The sequence below is a fragment of the Mytilus trossulus genome, chromosome 4 (assembly GCF_036588685.1).
Source record: "Mytilus trossulus isolate FHL-02 chromosome 4, PNRI_Mtr1.1.1.hap1, whole genome shotgun sequence".
Lineage (NCBI taxonomy): Eukaryota > Metazoa > Mollusca > Bivalvia > Mytilida > Mytilidae > Mytilus > Mytilus trossulus.
The window spans coordinates 59,223,344-59,242,301 of record NC_086376.1 but is presented as its reverse complement, the minus strand read 5'-3'; the positions used below and the strand labels follow the sequence as shown (position 1 = coordinate 59,242,301).

Here is an 18,958-nt window from a genome sequence, read left to right as displayed (position 1 = left end):
CCTAGGGCTACTACAGCTTTTCTCTCGCTTTTGTCTGTATTGGCCCTGTTCGAAGAGCAATATTAAATCTTGATTTATATCGACAGTGGATCGTTTTTAGTATTGCACATGCTGATTTATCCGTATTAGGGCTTATTTGCTCATATCATTTAATAATAAGATATATTATATCATTCCTCACATGCGTTAGCTTCAGTCATGTCGACAAGAAGGCACATATGTTGTTATAAATGGGAATACAATTCTAGGCAATTTACCGTTCAAAGCTTAAAGGTTGTCCTACCAAACAGATCGTTTTTGATTATTCAAGGAGAGAAAACCTCTATAACACATAACCAGAACACTTCAACTAACATGTACTGGCGTTATGTCACGTCGTCACTTACATATTATCAAGTACATGATGTCGATGCAAGTAACTCTATCGTTTTCTCCAGAGTTGCAATGAAAAGTAAAATTCAAAATGATGGACATGTCTTGACGTTTGATCTAGACCTTAATTGGCTGATTATGGACCAAGGACCTCATATCAAAAGACACCCCCTTGGTATCTATGACCTATGGTTTCGCAGTAACATCAATATACCTCACTAAGTAAATAGGGAAATAACTATAACTTGTAAGTTAAAATAATTAAAGGGAACAGTAGTATACTGCTGTTCGAAATTCATAAATCGGTTGAGAAAAAAACAGTTCTGGGTTACAAACGAAAATTGAGGGACACGCATCAAATATAAGAGGAGAACTACGACACAACAGAAACACCACATCAAAATGTAACACAAACAGAAACAAACTAAAGCATTTTTGTGCTGACATGAATTATCATTGGTATGGTTATATTTATAAATTAACTGTTTACAAAATTTAGAATTGTTGAAATACTAAGGCTTTTCTACCTCAGGCATATATTACCTTAGCTGGATTTGGCAAAACGTTTAGGAATTTTGGTTCACAATGCTCTTCAACTTCGTACTGTATTTGGCCTTTTTAACTTTTTTGGATTCGAGCGTCACTGATGAGTCTTTTGTATACGAAACGCTTGTCTGGCGTATATACAAATTTAGTCCTGGTATTTATGATGAGTTTATCTATAATAAAGCAATGGCGATTTTCCCGGCTTGGTACAGGACATTACTAGAAAAAAAAGATCATCCAGCCTGAGAAAGTTACAAACTTTTGCAGAAAAATTAAGCGATATCTTTTATGATTTCTGAGAAGAAGCAATACCAAGAAAAAAGCAATTTACGGGGAAATCACTTCTTTAATGAAATTTTCAGTTAAACATATCATTGATTAGTTTCTGTTCGATTTTATTTATCCAATATCTTAATGGCGTGTTCCGAAAGAAAAGCATTATGTCAAAATTGGAGAAAAAAAGCAAAGTTAGAACAAAATTCCAATTTTGTTTTTATGATAAATTCAGAGAGCTCCGAAGTTGTATATGGCCAGAGTAAAATATAATTCTGCAGAAATATTTTCCTAAAAGACTAGCAAAATATAAAATAAAATCTTTAAAGAAGAACTCACGATGAGGTTCTTTGGAACGGTCCTGATATTCTACTCACTGATTTTATCATGAAGTATTTTTGGGCAAAAAAGAATTGTAGGTAATTAGTGAAAAAAAATTAAAGAAGCAAAGAGTGATTATGTTTGACGCTAGAGATGACAATTATTAGTATTGTACATAGCAGTATGGTTTATAGACAAACACGTGCACTGACTCATCTTATCATGACATATAAAGCTGATTATGTATATTATTTACGTTACAATCAAAACAAACAAGTTTTTACTCATTCTTGCAAGTCCGTACGGTGACCTATAGTTGTTGATGTCTGTGACATTTTGGTCTCTTGTGGACAATTGTCTCATTGGCAATCATAGCACATCTTCTTTTTTTTTATATCTCCTTAAGTCGATAAAAGTATTCATTTATAAGCAGCTATTTGATCTTAATTATCAGAGAATAGAAAAAAAATCGTTATACAAGAAACATAGAATTCGATGAATTTTTCGTTTCTCTCTACAGTTTTAAAGATATTTCCCACCAATGCTGTTTTTTAATTCATAGCGGCCATGTTGTTTGATTGAGCTGTAAAAATAAATTTGCTTTTTGTTCACATTTGTATTTTAAATTTCTTTGCAGTAATAAAACGTACTCGATTTTTTGAAGTTAGCACATTGTCCCTATCGATTGGTCTCTCGATATAACAGGTAATTATCCAGTAAATTCGTAAATATACTTTACGGTAGTAAGGTTTATAAATTCACTTATTTTAAAATTTATTCATATACAAATTGGACTTATACGGTTAAGGTAATAATAAATATAAGCTATTTTAGTATCTAAATGAGGTAACGTATATCTTAATTTTCAAAATAAGAGACAAAAATGAAACCAATTGATGGCAATAGATTAGATGTCAATAAGTCTTTACACAGTTTTAGCCAACTCAGATACTGTTACATATACATTGTAGAAACATATGGCACTGATTGCAGTCATTGTCATTATCTAGAAAAAAGGGAGATATATAACTTTACATCAATTGTTTTTTTATGATGCTGGTGTTTCCTCAAATCTAGCATTCTGACAACCGTATGAAAAAGTTCATCTTAATATTGATTATTTAAACGGAAGAACATTTTCTGTATTTGATTTAACAACAGTAATAGTTAGTTTCCTTACCCTTTCCAACTGTTAAAATAACTCATACCAAAAAACTATCAAAACTGGGACATTATTTTCGCATTGTCTGTTAGGAAACACTGATAAAAAAAATCAGAGTTTGCTCTGGTGCGTTTCCCATGCATTCTTCTTGATAGATCATCATGTTCAACATGTTTCAATTTTTTAAACCTTCAAACAAACTTTTTTTTTAAATGAAAAAATATTTAGTTTACAAAATACCTTTATACTAAGAAGCATGCAGTTCTGTGCATTTTATTATTATTTAAGATTTACAGAACTACCTTTAATCATTTATATTGACATTGATCTTTACCTTTCAAGCGACAATTACACAGGTCACAAATGTACGGTTAAAAAGTGCAAACAAACGTATTTCCGCCTTGCAAAAAAAACTCTTATATGTTTGCACATTTTCCACAAGGCATGAACTCGCAACCATCGTCCTGTACATTGTAATAATGACAATGATCATAGCATAGCTCGGATTCAGTGTCCAACTTTGGTTATACTTTTTTTTCTTTTTGGTCTATTTCCTATTCATATTTTGAACGAGCTTTAGATTTTCAAATAGATGGCTTCTAGCATCACTAAATAGCCATTTATTGTCGAAGTGTGCATCTCATGCAGTACAAGTTGTAAAATGAATATTACTGATGTGGTATGCATGATTAAATATTTATTTGGATACTAACACAAATCAACATTAGCATTATTGGTAACAAGGGAAATAATATATGATATTACTCGAAACGTGTACATGACTAAAGGTTTGCTCACATTGATGTAAAGTAAAAGTGTCCTCAACACGGAAACTAAACTCTTACATTTATATAATGCACAGTCTCATTGGTAATAATCAATGCGTACATGCTGTTTAATACAGACGTTCCGCACGGTGTTGGTACAAATATGCGTTTCACGGTGTTTCAACAAAAAGTTCATTTTGACGTTCTTAAAAAGAACGTTTCAAGCATGCAAACTTATCTATAGATATCTTGTAACCTTAACTAATGTTATTAATATAGTTACCAGATTGCTATGTTAATATGCGTGTAATATGGATTCATTTACAAGATCGTCGAAGTGAAATAAAAAATATTTTGGCCGATGTTTGTTTAAAATAAATAAATACAGTCGACTCAAACTTTAAACATAATTATTTTTTAATATTGTTTCAAGTGAATATTAATTTCCTTCACCCAACCTCACCCCTGTATTTTCCGCAAAGCTTAAAAAGTTCGAAATGAGCCACTCAATTACTCCTGTGATGAGCATGCTTCTAAATTACCAGAATGTGTGTCTTCACTTATTTCAATATTGCTATGTCCGTTGTCAATATGATGACAGATAAATCTAGCTTCTTTTGACGGTAAAATTGCTAAAAAAAAAATTTATCAACTTTGTATTGCAATCTATCATCGTTAACTTTAACGGAGTAGAAACCTTTATTTACAGATGAATCAGTAGGAAAAGTATTCCCCAAGTCAATAGATAGTAATCTGCAGTTACATGGTCAGTATATAGGGCAACAATTGCACTTTTTGTAATAATTGGGGCAGTTCCACATTTTTTAGTTAAATCGAAATCGAGACTTCCTTATCCAACTTCAATTTAATTAGATTTGGGGTTCGTCTAAACTGCTACAAACATTATTTCTTCCGTTTATACATGTATCACATGAATAACACGATAAGTTTCTATTTTTATTTATCTCTTATTTCATAACCGTTATTCGTTTATTGTACTTGATGTAGTTTTCTAATATTTGGTATAGATTTGAATTGGCGATTTCTTTTTCTTGACACATTCTCTATGTACACAAGCAGTCGACTATTTCGGATTATAAGTTATCAATTAAAAATTAGTATGGCGTTCATTATAACTGAACTAGTATATATTTGTTTAGGGGCCAGCTGAAGGACGCATCCGGGTGCGGGAATTTCTCGCTACATTGGAGACCTGTTGGTGACCTTCTGTTGTTGTTTTTTTTCTATGGTCGGGTTGTTGTCTCTTTGACACCCCCATTTCCATTCTCAATTTTATAAATCATGTGTATTTTGTATTACCACTTTTCCGTTGATCACGTTGAAATTGGCCTTTTTCCCTGAGTCCTACGGCTGCATCTTGACCACCTTTTGCGTTCGATGTTTCAAAAACATTTCTAACAATACAATAGTCAAAATCTTTTTGGGCAAACGACAAATCCCCAAAGCAATGGCGCGACTTATATTGAGATGAGAGTAAAATTATAGTCGTGCGAAAGATCGGGACTAATCGTGAAAAAAATGTTCTTCTACCAACCCTGTGTTCAAATTTTTATCGCTTGGTACGCGGTGACGATAAAGTATTGACATCAAATTTTCTGGCCTTGAAGACATAAAACTTTGCTCAGTGCTCGGAGAACAAAAATCATGCTCGAAACATGAAATCCAGCAATTTGATTGGTTGGTTTTCTAGTCTGAGTACAAAAATCATGCTCGAAAGTTTTGTGACCGTGTGGCCTGTTCTTTAAATATAATTCGATTTTAATCCCGATTCTGGTTATTTAGATTTTGATAAATTGTTTGGCAAATTTTCTTAAAGTGGTGAGTCTTATGTAGACGAAACGCGCGTTTGGCGTTCTAAATCATAATCATGGTACCTTTGATTACTATTGGTGACTCTATTAAAATCTTACATATTGATCAACTTCATCAAGTGGATAGTGTCGTAATATTAGTACCGTCAGTAGGCCTTCTTGATTCGCATATTGCTGTCTTATATATATATATACTACTTTATCTTTCACAATGATAAGTTTTACGCTTTTACCATCAAATGACAAAAAATCATGTATGCCCGCCTAGCTATATTTTGTACAAAAGACAGTTTGGTGGCCATTTTTCATCTGTGTTTAACTGGGTTCATTTTCAAAAAATCACAGTTACAATGTAGCATGACAATTAAGACTGAACAATTTCATGCTTTTAACCCTGAAATTAGTAATTGTTCTGATATTTGCTGGACACTTCATTATTGTTCTTTTTTTATAAACATTTCATTCAGCTTATTTATGCCTTTTTGTGCTTGTCTTAAAACTATCTTAAGAATTGAAACCAAGAAATACATAGTTACATTAATTATTTGTTAATCGCGATCTTCAATGGGGATATGGCTATTTATTCCTTATCATTGCTTTTAGTGTTAACAATAATTTAATTATGAATAATACAAGTATAGTTATAAACACATTAAAAATTACAATTCAGAAACAAACAACAAGTGCTTTTATTAATCCGTCTCCTTGATATTTCACTCAAGTATTTTATTTCAAATAATATACATATATTAAAAAATGAAGTTAACCTAAGTAACGCTTCCTAAATGAATGCGCGTACTTCCAATAAAAAGTAAAAAGTAAAAGTAATGCACCGAAAAAGTTGTAACTTCTAAATGCATATGATTAAGTTGTGTTACAGATTTTCAAATCAATATGCATCACTTATCAATTTCGAGTTTAGAATGTTATATAAGTGTAATAAGAACTTTCGTACTATTTGATTAGAAAAGTGCGTTTCTAAGCTCATCATCAATTTTCCTGAAGTAAATTAACAATAATAGAAAGGGAAACATATGAACTGTTTATCTATAAAGACAACGGTAGTATACCGCTGTTCGAAGACCTAAAATCAGTATATGCACAGCATGACCTTCATCCCGAAGAGAAACCTTGACATGCAGACCTCCAACACTATATAACGTAACGTATGGTTAAATGAAGTTTAAATGCTTAGACATTTCAATCTCACATCGCTTCAATTTGAATGCAGCAGCATCGAAAAATAGCACTTAAAGAATAAGTTAACGAAGAATTTAAATAAATGAAAAATCACCTTGAAACCTTGAATATTTTATTTAAATGTATGCTTTTAATTTTTTTTTATGAAATATGAAAATCATTATTTTAGTTTTTATTTTTTTTTTTATTTTTTACCATTTGTTTTGTTCCAAGTCAAAATGTTCTGACATCTTTTGTTATTTAAACTGTTAGCCTTGTAAAACTTCAAATGTTGACATCGACACGACACGTGCATCAAACATGTTAGAACTATTGTCGTAAAATAATAATTTTTTTTATTCCTTGCAAAAAAGAAAGTGAACATGAATAATACGCAGTGGTTAGTTTTTACTTCCTTAAAATTACAAAACAAAATATTTGATTTATCACCAAATATGTTAATCTCTGTCAAATTAGTGTCATATTTCAATTTTGTAATCTGTAACACAATTTGACGTCACATTGATTAATCATGTCATAATTGTCAAATTTTATAAATGATTAGCTTCACACTGTTTAAGGTCAAAGACCGACTTTACAAGTCAAAGGTCATGTTTTACTTAATAAAGAGGATGATTCTTTGAGGATGATTTTTTTTCCAGCAGTATCAAATGTCTTCACAACTGAACAAATCGTCAAAACAGTTTTTGTAAATAAAATTACATTGATATTCCATTATAGAAAGGAAGAATAAAATTATATAAGAATAGATCAAAATATTCAAATACATGTAAATGTGTAGATTTACAAACGGAATGTTAACTAATTAAACTAATTTCAATATATGCTTAATATATCATTTGATATCTTTGATGAGTTAATTAGATTTAGGAAGATGTAATACTAGTATGAGTGTCAATGAGAAAAGTAACCGTACAAGTGACAATTTTTTTTTAAAGTAAACGATAGGCCTAGGGCTAGGTACGGTCTTTAACACGGAGCCTTAACTCACGACAAACAGCAAGCTATAAAGAGCAACAATAATTTACTGGTGTGAAACCATTCAAACTGGAAAACCAACGGTCTTATAAACTCATCATAGGTACAGGATTTAAACTTTATATTTACGCCCGATGTGCGTTTCGTCTACAAAAGGCTCATCAGTGACGCTCGAATAAAAACATATTAAAAAGGCAAAATAGAGTACGAAGTTGGAGAGCATAGAGGACCAAAAATTCCTAAAAGTTTTGACAAATATAGCTTATCTATATTAAAAAAACGAGAAACGAGAAAACGTATGAACCACATCAACAATCGACAACTACTGAACATCAGATTCCTGACTTAGAACTGGTGCAAACAATTGCAGAGGGTTTTAACGTTTTAATGGCACCAAACCTTCACCCTAATCTAAAAATTATTGTTACATCACAACACAGAAAGTCATACTTTAAAATTTCAATGGAAATAGATTTAATCAATCAAAAAAACGCAGTAACATAAATGAACATACACTGAACATATACATTTGATCTATGATACAATGTATTATACATACCTGTATCTATCAGAATAAGCCGGTCAATATATATTTATGGGTATTATTTCTCTCTTATTGACTCTCCCACGGGGTAATGATGTATCATTACAATACAAAGTAGAATTTTGTTTGAAAATAAAATCATTAAAAAAGGGGCGAAAGACACCAGGGGGACACTCAAACTCACAGATCGGAAATAAGCTGACACCATGACTATAAGAGACAATCAGACAAAAAATAGTACACAAGAACACGAACCCTACCAATGACTGGGAGTTATCCAAGGTGATCTCAGGTGCTTCAGAATGGTAAGCAGATCCTGCTCCACATGTGGCACTTGTCGTGTTGTTCATGCCATTACAAAGTAGGTAAATATTATGTATCGGTAGGTTACATTCGTGAAAAGGGAACGGGATTGTAGTAACGACATATCATCCGTAATACGGATACCGTCAACCAACTTAATATATATCCATATAAATTTGCAAAGTTACCAAAAAATAACACTACATTTGTAAAACATTTATAACGCATTGAACCGAAATAAAACATGCACCAATATAAGAACACAATTTCATATTGAAATTTCCATACCTTTGTTTCATCCCATTTATTATATCCTTTTCATGTCAAACCTACGATTGAATAGCCAAGGAAGCATTACAATTTCACATACAGCTATGGAACAATGTCAACTTTGAATGAACCGTGAATGCACAGTAACTTTTAAATAAAAAATGTCTGGTTAATAAGTATAAGAAGTGAAAATTTAATCAAAGCAATGGTAATATCATTGATTGAATTTCTATTTTTTGAAAATGTTACCAGTCATTCAAACACAACCTCTGTTGGTTAACGAAGATAATTAATACCCTGATATCTTATTTATTTTTTTCATTTAAGAATAGGGCTAAAAGTCTTGATTTGAATCATCAATTAAGGTAGCACAATACAAAGATATTTTTACTTCCAATCACTAACCTTTGAAATGCTATGAATGCATAGAAAATAATAAAATATGTATATATAGATAGATAAAAGATTAATCTTTTAAATGAATGCAATATTTTTATCACGCAATCATTATGTAATCAATTATTATGTAATTAGAGGCAAAATATGGGTAATATCACATGAATGAATTTCGCTCTATCATCTCTTTAACTATACAGAAAATTTTAACGAAATCTTAATCAACACATCATGGGCTTCAAAAGGGTGTCTCAGATTGTCTCTATGGTATTCCATTCTCTCACAAATTTCTAACTAGTGTAAACATCCTAGCCACATTAAAGAAGATAATGTTTAATTATGTGTAACATTTGTTCTAAACATTCTATCTGAAATCTGAGACACTCTTTTGTAGATAATGACCATAGGAACAACCTATAATAAAATCAACCCTCTAGGGATACCTATGCAGGCAGAAGCTAAATTCATTGCAAGTGGAAATTTTGTGAAAAATAATTAAGACACAGTTAACATTATAATTGGTTACATAATTGTTGCATAATAATTACATTGCATTAATTGGAAAGAGTTATCTGTAAGCTATCAAAAACTACCAATTCTATTAATTTTCAAGCATTATTAAGAAAGTTGTAGCGTTTTAAAACTTAGTGCTACTTTAACGAGACACAATGCAATAGAAGGGCAATGTACAAGTGATAAAATCAATAAATATCTTGAATTTCTAACATTGAGTTTCTGCACTGCTTTGGACATGTATCTTGAAATAGCCAACGATATTACAATAAAAGTCAATATGTTTTCCGTATTCGCAGTTTCAGATTTCAAATCAGCTCAATAATAAATAATTCGGTAATGACATGATTTAACAAACCTTTCTACTCCGTTTATAAATTTTGAAATTAGTAAGAAACTAAGGTTTCAACTCGCTCATTCAAAGTTGACCTTAGATGAATGTGACTATTTATTTGAGGTATTTTTGTCATATAGCTCTTCATCGGTTTCGGTACTTATACATCTTCGGATTTTAAATGTTTGGCTTTGAGCGTTCGTGGTGAAGGTAAATCGAGAAAAGCTCTTCGGCCGCATAGAATTATTGAACGTGTTTTTTTTCAATTTTTAACTTCAGTGGGTCGATACCTCTGTTGGTGGACTATCAATCCCCGAGGGTATCATCAGCTCAGTAGTCAGTACTTCGGCACTGACATGATTTAACAAACCTTAGATGAATTTGACTATTTATTTGAGGTATTTTTGTAATAATATAGCTCTTCAACAGTTTCGGTACTCATTCATCTTCGGATTTCAAATGTTTTGCTTTAAGCGTTCCTGATGAAGGTAAATCCAGAGAAGCGCTTCGGGCGCATCGAATTATTAATTTTCATTTTTTTTTTCAGTACTTTGATCTACCATAAAGAAACTAAGAGTAATATATAATATTTTATTCCTATTACACAATGAAAATAATTTTGCTACGTGATCATACTAGCGGACGCAATTTAGTTTCAAAACAGTTATTGTTTTGAACATGAAAAAAAAATTATGTAACTGTTAGGATATTTTTTAGAATTATTCATATACAAAAACACTTTTGTAATAAGTGTTTGGTCTTAAATGTTAAAAATGATATATGTCTTCCAAATAATAAGGTGGTTTGTTACCTATTTATATGATAACTTATGTTTTACTAACAAGTTATGTAAATAAGTTTTTGACGCCTATCCCAATTTGACCTCAAGTGGAAAATTTTACAAAAGCACACGCGTTTTTATGGAAATTGCGAACATAGATATGCGGCGAGTCACTTTATTTTTTATTTAATTAATAGTTTTTAGCATTTGTTATGGCTGAGGTTTTTTTTTTTACAACACTATTCTGTATGTTACAGAAAAAGTAGAATAGCGCATATTCAGATCCTTATAATCAAAGCTTGTACACTACTTAATCTGTATTTTAATCAGAATGACAGGAAAACTGTGGTGTCCGTTCATTTTTTCATTATTTGAAATGGTTAACCTTCTACAGTTACTGTCAATGGTTAACACTAGCAATACAACGGATTGATTAAAGAATCTGTGTCAACTGGTCGTTAATCTTAGTGAATCTTTTTCTAAAGGTTTTTGTCAACAAAGTTTCAAACATTACGGGCCCTCAATTATCTTTTGGGTTTATAGTTACCTTATTACTCTAAAATTTCTTTTTAAAGTGTGATAAATTAAGACAAAAGTAGCATACCGCTGTTGTTATAAGTATGAATCAGTAATATCGAAGCCAAGTTGAAAATTGTCAGCATTGTTTAAATACATTTTGGAATGCTATGCGCTATGCGCCTAGAAATTGAAATAAAGCATTTCTTATTATTGGAATTTAGTCATTAATACTAAGATTATAACGTCATATTAGCATTACCGTGAGCGTGATCCGTCAAAATATCATCACAGTAGTACAGTGTGATTCGTTGAAGTATAACAGCATGGTTCGTCAAGTTATAGCAGCTCGATACGTCTAAGTATTACAGTGTGTTTCGTCAGAGTACTACAGCGTGATCCATCAGAGAACAACAGCGTGATTCGTCTGAGAACTACAACATGATTCGTCATGTTATAATAGTCTGAATTGTCAAGTTATAGCACCGTGATCTGTCAGAGTACAACAGCATGATTCGTCAAGTTATAGCACCGTGGTCCGTCAGAGAACAACAGCGTGATTCATCAAAGTATTACAGCACGAATTTTTACAGCTTTATTCGTCAAAGTATCACAGCACGAATTGTCAAAGTATTACAGCACGAATTGTTAAAGTATTATAGCGAGATTCGTCAAAGTATAACAGCGTGTTCCATCAGTCAGTTATAATAGCGTGATTTGTCAAAGTGTTACAGCGTGATCCGTCAAAGTACTACAGTGTGATTAGTCAAAGTATTAAAGCACGAATTGTTAAAGTATTACCGCACGAATTGTCAACGTATTACCGCGTGATTCGTCAAAATATTACAGCGTGTTTTTTCAGGTTATCGCAGCGTGATCCGTCAGAGTGAAACAGCGTAAGTCGTCATTTTATAGCAGAGTGAAAGTATTACAGATGAATCGTCAAGGTACAACAGCGTGATTTGTCAAGTATTGGCACCATGATTTGTCAGAGGACAACAGTATGATTCGTCTGAGTACGAAAGCAAAATTCGTCTGAGTACAACAACGTGATTCGTCTGAGTACAATAGCGTGATTCGTCTGAGTACAAACGCATGATTCGTCTGATTACAGCAGCGAGATTCGTCTGAATACAATAGCGTGATTCGTCTGAGAACAACAGAGTGATTCGTCATTGTTTAGCATCGTGATCTGTCAGTGTACAACAACGTTATTCGTCAGTGTACAACAACGTGATTCGTCAGAGTACAACAGCGTGATTCGTCTGAGTACAATAGCGTGATTCGTCTGAGTACAATAGCGTGATTCGTCTGATTACAACAGCGTGATTCATCAAAGTATTACAGCGTGTTCTATCAAGTTATAAGAGCATGTTCCGTCAGAGTAAAGCAGCCGAATTCGTGAAGGTATTATAGCGTGTTTCTTCAAATTATTACTGGTACAGTGTGATTCATTAACTTACATAATTGTTATTCGTGAGAAGTGTAATATATTAATCGTTATCGTTAATGACCAAATCAACTCTCAGAGTACAACAGCTGTAGCCGTCAAGTTATAACAGCGTGTTCCGTCAGTCATAGCAGCGTGATTCGTCAGAGTACTACAGTGTGATTAGTCAAAGTATTAAAGCACGAATTGTCAAAGTATTACCGCACGAATCGTCAAAGTTTCGTCAAATTTTCACTGGTACAGTGTGATTTGTCAAACTTACAAAATCTTTATTCGTGAGACGTCTCTTATATTAATCGTTATCGTTAATGACCAAATAAACTCATCATTGATACAAGGAATGCCATTTTGTATACTGTCATTATTGAAATTGATGGGATTTTTCTTTTCAATTTCTCAATAGGAAAATGACATCTAAATTTCTGATCTAGACATTATCACGTAATGCTTATTGAATTTGATAGTATTCTTAACTACAAGGGCATTACACTTTACTAGTAGCCGACAACTTATGTCACTTCATATGTAAAATATAACTTATTTTATATGTCACTGTATACATATTTGAAATGTCACTGATTACATCTGCGCGTTTGTATGTTCATATTATTCTGTTATATATATCAAAAAAATTATGTGGTACGATTGCCAATGAGACGACTCTCCACAAGAGACCAGATGACACAGACATTAACAACTATAGGAAACTGTACGACCTTCACCAATGAGCGAAGCTCATACCGCATAATCAGTATAATAGGCTCCGAAATGACAAATGTAAAACAATTCAAATGGGAAAACTAACGGCCTAAACATGCTTATTATTGCATCTAAGGCATTTAGGAGGAAAATAGGAAAATATCAGTAAACTTAACATTAGAATAACAAATCTTCATTGGTTCAAACGAGAGAGACATTTTATTCTTTTTCACGGCACAAATTCAACTGTCCTTCACAAAGACGCTTGATCATATTTGCACTGTCTTAAATATGGATGGTTGTTGTTTTTTTTGCTTTTTACATGAAGTCTTGGTTCAAATACATTCATTTCCAAATTCAAAAGGAAATGACAATAGAATATTTAGTATAATAATAGTGTTACCCATCAAAAAAGACTTTCTCAACCGATATGCGAAGCCATTTTGAAAAAGTAAATGGCATACCTTGAAGTCACTTTGAATAAGACCATCTGAATAATTTTTCAATGACGAAGGTGTTTTTGTCTCAATAATTCAGGAACGAAATAAATTCGTATATGGCCTTTTTGGTGTCGTTTGTATTTTCATTACAAAATTTAAACATTAGTTTTCAACCTTATTCACCAAACTATCCAATTAATGGGGCCGCTTATTTTTTGTAGAGTTATTGTGGCGGTTTAAACTAAAACCCCATAGTGTTACCCATCAAAAAAGACTTTCTCAACCGATATGCAAGCCATTTTGAAAAAGTAAATGGCATACCTTGAAGTCACTTTGAATAAGACCATCTGAATAATTTTTCAATGACTAAGGTGTTTTTGTCTCAATAATTCAGGAACGAAATAAATTCGTATATGGCCTTTTTGGTGTCGTTTGTATTTTCATTACAAAATTTAAACATTAGTTTTCAACCTTATTCACCAATCTATCCAATTAATGGGGCTGCTTATTTTTTGTAGAGCTATTGTGGCGGTTTGAACTAAAACATAATTATTGCGTGTGCACTTTTGGTTCTTCGTGTCAAAACAGATTACAATGCAAAGACTGCTTTAGTTGGAAAACTTATGTCTGCTCCTATTTTTCACTTCAAATTAAATAGTTACATATTAACACCACATTTTAAAAAATCAAACTGATTTTGTATATGAAAGAATCGAATTAATTTGCAAATCAAAGTATAGCAAAAGCTTAATGAATGTGGTTGTCTCACCAATCTTGTCAATGTTTTATCATGAAACTATATAATTATTTTCAAAGTTACATGTATGATAAAGACAATTTTATCTCATTAATGTTATATACATAGATAAAAAGTTGGTTGTGTAAAAGTGATTATAAATGTGTTACTATCAAATTCAGTATTTCGTGTACTATTAGTTTGAGTAGGACGTGTCTTATGAAGACGAAACGCGCGTTTTGCGTACACAATTTATATCTTACGATCTGTAAAGAGTTTATTTACACTACGTGGCAGAGTATCATTCTATTTCACAAAAAATAGTTCTGTATCGGGTAGAACTGTGTGGATAGTTACCGTTAAGTCACAACACTTTAGTACGAAACAATGATAGCACTTCGGAGAAAATACTGAAAGTAAGATGTTAAAATTCTTCGGGGTACAGCTGTGAATTTGCGCGTTGAACGTACCATGTCAAATGTACGTACCAGCTGTGAGTTTGTAATACTTCCGCTTTGTACCATGTCAAATCTACATAATTTGCTTACGAACAAGCATATCGATTAGAAGTACATACACAGATGTATATATTGTGCAGTTTATATAACATTTTTTGGTTTGAATTCATTAAATTTCAAAAGTAAAAATTTCACGAAACATGAAAATTCGGCCACTTCTTAACATTCCTCTACATATAAGCTATAAGAAAATATCGAAATAGGTAGTTTTGTTTTGGTCTTCCCAAAATTATCTGCTATATAACTGCGCAGATAATTGTATATCACTGTGCGTTTAAGTTTAGACGAGTCATATAAAAAAAAGATGTGGTATGATCGCCAATGAGACAACTATCCACAAAAGACCAAAATGACACAAAAATTAACAATTATAGGTCACCGTATACATGTATACTTTCTTTATAAATATAACTTGAGTATTCGTTTATCTTTTGATAACTTTAAATCATAATGTAAGTGCGCAATAGAAATACAACGTTAGGAGGCCCTTTTGGTAACTAAATTACTAAATAATGTTTCTTATAGTTTTAACTGTTTAAGAACATTATACTAGTTATTCCTGTATAAACGTTTGAAAGCTAATATATTGGGCAGTTTGGGTTTTTGTTGAACTTGTGTTCAAAATTCGCCAACACGTGTACAAACAATTATGTACAGAAACATTAATGCGGCACAAAAACATACTGTGTTACGTAATGGATACAAATCAGTGTCAGGCAATTGACCAGAATTAGCCTAACTATGATTCAAGGAACTTTCAAAACAACAGTGAATTCATTATTATTTGTGTGATACCAATTTTCGTTGATTTCGTGGTCACAGGCGAACCACGAATTTAAATGTTGAACGAGGTTCATTTTCTATAAGCAGGTATTTTAGCCTTTATCAAACATAAAAAAATAATATACTCCACAGTATGTCTGATCAGTAAAAAGTCAGATTTGCCAAACTAAGCAAATTGGTGTTGAATAGTGTTCAAATTCTAATCAGGTTTTTTCACTTTTAAATGAAAACACATAACATGTTTGTGCCAAGTTTTTTATTACTTTTTATGAACGTTATTTGTTATCAATTATTTAATAGCAAATACAATAACAGAATTTACAACAGCATACAATGTATTTTCTTATGATATTTAAAAGCAAACAAACAGTAATCATTGAAAACAGGTAACTAAATCCTTATACAGTATTACAAGATATTTTACATTGCAACATTCTTTTGAGAAACATTTGATGAATAACAAGTTTGTAATTTAATAAGCTGCTTATCAACTGAGACAGTATCTGATGGACATAAGAATAATTAACAAACATTAGATACGTTAGACCTCGTACCTTAATAATACAAAAGTACCTATATAAATTGAATAAATATCTTATTACGTTAGACTTCGTACCTTAATTATACAAAAGTACCTATATAAATTAAATAAATATCGTTTTACTTCTTGATATGTTAATGAGTATATAAAACATTAGATGTACCGGATGTAATCGTTTCAATTCAACCATTCAATAATACATTTCGCAATTTTATCCTTTATACCCTTCAACTTCGCTTTTTATTTGGCCCTTTTAACTTTTTGAATTCGAGCATCACTAATGAGTTGTTCGTAGACGAAACGCACGTAAGTAATGACAAAAGGAAACGGTAGTATACCACTAATTAATAGTCGATGAAGCGAAAACAAATCCGTGACACAACACAAAACTGGAGTAAACCAATCAACTATGGGAAGAAAACAAAGGAACAACAGAAACACTAAACAGCAACAAAAACAAACGCTAGCATACATATATACCTTATATTTCTAACGAATGTTTTGTTCTCGTAACTTGCACGTTGAACAAGACTTGATCATTTTAAAATTTCAGAAATTTTCCGAAGTAAAATTGATACATTTGTCTTGACTTGGGCGATTAGAGGTTGACAAATAACATATATGTAGACGTCTGTTATTTTTGAATAAAAAAAGAAGATGTGGTACGATTGCAAATGATACAACTCTCCACAAGAGACCAAAATGACATAGGTCATCGTACGGCCGTTAACAATGAGCAAAGCCCATACCACAAAATCAGCTATTACAGGCCCTAAAATCGCAATGTTAAACAATTGAAACGAGAAATATGACGGCAAACTGAAGGCCGTTTGTCAACCTCTAAATGACTTTTGTGTTACTATATGTTTGGCATATATAACAATAATCGTCTTTTATTCCTGTACAGGTCGACAAACTCTTTATGTTTCCCTTCTCCTCTTTATAGAATTTATACATTAAAATGTACCTAGATGATATTATATCCGGTAACATAAATATCGATATAAAACAATGATTTATAAAACTTCTTACCTTTACTTTGTTTCTTTAACACACGTGAATACAAAGCCTGGATAAAGAAAACCATGTAACTAAAGTTTGAAATATTGTGTAGTGAATAAATAATCATATATTAAGTAAAAAATCTGGCCGTTTGTTAACGTAATTTATCGCAACTAAAAATATAATACACTTTGCTTAACATGTCATTCTTGACGTAAACAAACAAATTTACATTTTGTTTTTATATTGTGTTGTTAATAGGACTAGGATTTAGTAATGTTACAGAAAATCATAAAAAAACAGGAATTAAAGAAATTATATATCTAAATTATGTATGAAAGTGATGATGGTTCTATCGTTAAATTGTGTTGCTTGTTGATGAAACAGATTTTTTTACAGAAATCCATGAAAAATACTTTAATACAATTGTGATGATGCGGATGATGAATGAATGAATGAATACATGAATAAATGATCCTTATTTAGCGATTTATACATCCTAAGCCAAATCTAATTGTCCTGAAGGTTGTAAAACATCTCGTATTTACTAAGTACACAATACGATATACAACATAAGATCGGTAAATCATTTACACACATTACGACACGAATTATCATGGATATGGTCATAATTATTAATTAACTGTTTACAAACCTTTGCATTTTTTAAATACTTCAGCTGTTTGTCCTCCGGAATATATTACCTTAGCTGTAAAACGTTTAGGATTTTTTTACCCTGAATGCTCTTCAACTTGGTACTTTTTAACTTTATTTTATTCGAGCGTCACTGATGAGTCTTTTGTAGACGAAACGCACGTTTGACGCAAGTACAAAATTTCTTTCCTGGTATTTTTATGAGTTTATGTACAACAAATGCTGCCACAATGTATTCAGAGAATCAATTGTAAAATGTATCTTTAAACTGTTTCAGCAATTTGCAATTTATTTTTTTGTATCTTTAAGGAAGAACTTATCCATAATTTGCAACATTTTTCACGACTCTCTTTTTCGTAAAGTGTAGTTTTTGGAAGTACAGCTATACAGTCAGTTTTATTGATACTTATACTTAATAGAATTAACTAATAATGTAAAAGAGATTTACACATTGAAATTTTTTCTCTAAAAAGAAGGTGCAAATCCTTTTAAAGATTTCAAAAAGCTAAATAGTAATATCTTCTTCTCAATACTGTTTCATTTATTAAGTTCATTGTTTCCTTTCTTCTGCATCTAATATTGTATAATAAGAACGATGAACAAGTCTAATTCAAAATGGGAAAAAAAGTCCGTAACAACAACTGCTATATATTTTACTACGTACAGATATTTCATGAAAAGTATTTTTTGATGTGATGATCTCTTTTAATCATTCGTACAACACAAACTTGATATCACTTACCCTTTAATGAATAACAATAATCAAACATTGATAAAGTAAATTTGTTAAATTAAGTAGTCTTTACGTGCATAGGCAGATACTTGCGAATCTTTTAAGTAACATATATAAAGAAGACATCTTGTCAATTTGCTCTGTCCTGTTTAAACTATTATCTACATAGTGATGATGATAATGACAATGATGATTATGTCATGCTATTATTAGTATTAAGAACAGCTACGATTATTGCTAACCTCTCGTAAAATATAACAGGAACTGACAAGAAAACTGTTGGCAATCTATTAT

The 18,958-nt window shown here is 31.6% G+C and overlaps 1 protein-coding gene across 1 annotated transcript in view; it reads right to left on the bottom strand.

Annotated features, from left to right (window-relative positions):
• Positions 1–17,449, bottom strand: part of LOC134714035 (angiopoietin-1 receptor-like) — a 120,913-nt gene extending 103,464 nt beyond the window's left edge. Inside the window, exon 1 of the mRNA XM_063575284.1 lies at positions 17,308–17,449. The gene's annotated coding sequence lies outside the window, so the exon portion shown is untranslated. The remainder of the gene's footprint in view (positions 1–17,307) is intronic.
• Positions 17,450–18,958: the final 1,509 nt, after the last annotated feature.